The 3,808-nt window shown below is 36.8% G+C and overlaps 1 long non-coding RNA gene across 1 annotated transcript; it reads right to left on the bottom strand.

Annotated features, from left to right (window-relative positions):
- Window positions 1-728: 728 nt before the first annotated feature.
- LOC112590127 (uncharacterized) lies at window positions 729-1,252 on the bottom strand. Its single transcript, XR_003114023.1, has 2 exons — window positions 1,084-1,252; window positions 729-811 (listed from the first exon to the last, which is right to left on the bottom strand). It is a non-coding gene; the product is annotated as an uncharacterized LOC112590127 (long non-coding RNA).
- Window positions 1,253-3,808: the final 2,556 nt, after the last annotated feature.

Here is a 3,808-nt window from a genome sequence, read left to right as displayed (position 1 = left end):
AGCTTGTTTTAGGACCGAGCGCGTCACGCACGGTGCAGCTCGGCCGCTGTTGCAAGTACCACGGATGATCCGATCAGTTCTATTGCTTGTGGCCAGACGTGATGTGATCTGTGTCATATATAAAAAAATATAAAAAAAATAAAAAGAATAAATTTAAAAATAAAAAAAAATTAAAAAAATAAATAAAAAAATTAAAAAAATTAAAAAAATTAAAAAAATAAAAAAGAATAATAAATATAAGTTTTATAAGAAAAATGTTTTAGATAAAAGTTGTAAGACTTAAAACTATTTATTAGCTTTATCAGTTTGACCTTGGGTTGCGTCGCGAAGGTCAGGTGAAAATTACCTCGAATTTTTTAAATGTAATCCTACATCTTTTATTGCATATTCTTGTAGTCCTTTTATTCAGACCCTTTCAAAATACTATAATTATATTCACTTTGGATCAGCCGTTTCAAGGTTATCGAGGTTTTTATGATAAGATGTCTAGCCAACTAAGGTAAGATCGGCGGATAATCCGACAAATGAAAGCAAGATTGGTGGTTGATCCAGGAAATGGAGGCAAGATCGCGGTGGTTATAAGGATATAAAAATAAAAGTGATCCCTAATCAAGATGTGATAATGGGCCTAGCAAAGAGAAGCTGCTGGTGTTTATATATTATAGTAAATGGCTTGATCATATATATGTATATATATATATGATATATGACACAGATCACATCACATCTGGCCACAAGCAATAGAACTGATCGGATCATCCGTGGCACTTGCAACAGCGGCCGAGCTGCACCGTGCGTGACGCGCTCGGTCCTAAAACAAGCTGTATCTTGAAAACTAAAAGTCTGCCCATTTTGATCTTGGAATCATTTTAAAGGGCAAGAATTCTACTTTTTTTAAGATATTTTCGAAGAAAATAAAAAATGTCTGAATTTGAGAAAAAACAATTTCTTTCTTATCCTTCAAAAATTTTAAATAAATTTTGACTTAAAAACAAAACTGATTTCATAGGATTAAAGGGCGCAAAAAGACCTTTAGAAATCACTCCTTGTTTTTGAAAATCGGAATAGTCTACTGGAACTTACCGGCGTTTGAAGTTGGACACAACGGCCTAAATGCTAAAACTTCAAGCCTCTGTTACCAGACAACCCGTTGGTCGTGAGTCAAACAATTTGGCCAAAAATCTTAGTTGTGATAGGACTACAATTTGTGCAAATTTCAGCATAATCGTACAATTTTGAAAATTTGGGTGTATCACTTCATATGGAATGCCCCACATATAGTTTTATTTCCATGAATAAATTATACATTTTTTAAAATAAAAAATGCATTGAGTTAGAGTTACATTTTTTCATTATAATAATACCTGAAAAATCCCCTTAAGGGTACACATTAAAATTTTTTGTATTAGAAAAATATCGAAAAATGAATTCATCGAATAGACGTAAGACATAAATTTTATTTTTTACGCGTTAACATTTTATTTCTCCATCTACCGCTATTTTATTTGTACATTTGGTTTCTATGTCTGTATCACGTATGTTGAAGATATGTTTATTATGTTTATTGTCTTGAGAGACAATTCGAATTTCTTTCAGTGCCGAGATTCGAGAGTCTCTTAGTGACGATATTTTCCAGCAGTCAATAAGACATAATGCTTTCGCTGAAAAAAATATAATAATCTGAAAAACACTGAAATGTTAAACGGAAAAAATACTTAACCGTTAGAAAGTAGTTTTAATCCTTTGTTTTACACACACATACACACACATGCGCGCGCACGCACGCACGCACATGCACACGCACACGCACACGCACACTTTCTCTCCCTCTCCCTCCCTCCCCCTCCCCTCTCTTCCTTCCAGGAAAATAGATGCACGTGTGGGAGTAATGTAGAGGCTTATATCGAGATTTTTTACTTGCGAACTTTCCAAAGTTAGCTGGCAAAATATCTTATGCGTGACAATTGCGGAACACCGTCCGAAACAATCTGCACCGATCGCGTTTTAGATTTCGTCTGATCTAAATATTATTAGATAATAAACTTGATTTCCGCCGCTCACGATAGTTCCAACTACAAAAGTGGTAAGCTTTGACGGCTAAAGCTGATTGTTTTTTGAAAGCTAGACATCTTACAATAAATTTCAGTGCTCAGAGGTTAATTTTTGTAAAAGCAGAAATATTTCTTAATCAATTTAGAATAAATCATAATAAGAGGTTTTTTCAACATATACTTCTTCACTACTTTGATCCGAAGAAAGCTACAGCTGAAGCGCATCGATTAGTTTTTAAAACTTATAATGGACATACTCCATCAGAAAGAATATGTAGAGAGTGGTTTAAATGATTCAGACATGGTCATGGATTTCAGTGTGGAAAACAAAGAACGATCCGGACAGCTCAAAAAGTTTTAGAATGCCGAATTGCAAGCATTATTATATGAAAATCCAACTCAAAAAAATATCAAAAATGTTAAATGTTACTCCAGTGGCTCTTTCTAAACGTTTATGCGTCGCGAAAAGAATCCAAAAGGAAGGAAAATGATTGTCACATGAGTTGTCCGAAAATGTCATCTTGAATTGTTTGTCCATCGCGACTTCCTTGTTTGCCAGACTGAAAAAAAACTTTTTATGACATTGTTACCGACGATGAAAAGTGAATTTATTTCAATAATTCTAAGCGGAGAAAATCATGAATGGACCCCGGCCAACCATCCGCATCAACGCCAAAACGAAATATTCACGGTCGTAAGGCATTGTTCTGTGTTTGGTGGGACCAGAAAGACATGCTTTACTATTAGTTACCGCAACCGGATGAAACAATCACAGCTGACCGCTGCCAACAACAATTGTATCAATTGAACAATAAATTAATGCGAATAAAGCCATCAACAGCCAGTAATCGATACAAAGTGATTCTTTTGCATGACAATATGCGACCAGATGTTACAAGAATCATAAAAGAAACACTGTTGAAACTCGAATAGGAAATTCTTCTCCCGCACTCAACTTACTCTTCAGACTTGGCTCCATCGGATTACCACATTTTCGATCGATGCAACACACTTCTCCAATTACGAAGAAATTCGAAAATGAGTGGATGTATAGCTTGCTTAAAAAGACAGCTCGTTCCATCATCGCGGAATTCAACTTTTGCCAGAAAGATAGGAAAAAATAATAGAAAACGGTGGAAAATATTTTGATTAGTGTATTAATTCATTTACTTATTAAAATAAATGCGTTTGTCGAGCAGAAAACGACGAAAACTAATTTTAATAGCTAACAAAATCGTCTCGCTGCACAGTGAGACTGTATTCAAGCTTGTAGATATTAATACACTGTCTCCGATGCTATTTTCAGAGCGATATTCTGGGCCTCCTCGGAACAATAGTCCGTTTCGGAGAAAATCGTCTTTCGGGAGATTGCCCTCGTTGCCGAATTTCGAGATTCCGACATTTCTTCGGAAGGAACTGCCCCCGTTTCCGAACGTGAAGGTTCTGATTTTTCGGGATCCCACGTGACCGCTGGATCTCGGATCGGCTGCGCACGTTATTCAATTCACGTTCGTGCGGCCGTATATAACACCGTCAGTGAGAAAACGAAACGGTGCCAGGGAAATAAAAATCTTTTATCGACGGCGCGCCCGCTTGTGCCCATGACGCAGCGTGAAACTAGACGAAACGACGAGCGTTGCTCATTACGCTTTTACGATCGGGACACGGCCGATGACGTATTAATACGCGAGCAGTAAACTTTATGACACTGGCCGGTGCGATGAAATTGTGTAAACTTGTGCTGCGCGCGCGCGCAG

Source organism: Harpegnathos saltator, unplaced genomic scaffold (assembly GCF_003227715.2).
Source record: "Harpegnathos saltator strain DR-91 unplaced genomic scaffold, Hsal_v8.6 scaffold72, whole genome shotgun sequence".
NCBI classification, from domain to species: domain Eukaryota; kingdom Metazoa; phylum Arthropoda; class Insecta; order Hymenoptera; family Formicidae; genus Harpegnathos; species Harpegnathos saltator.
Note: the sequence above shows the minus strand (reverse complement) of the source record. Positions and strands in the feature narration are given on the sequence as shown.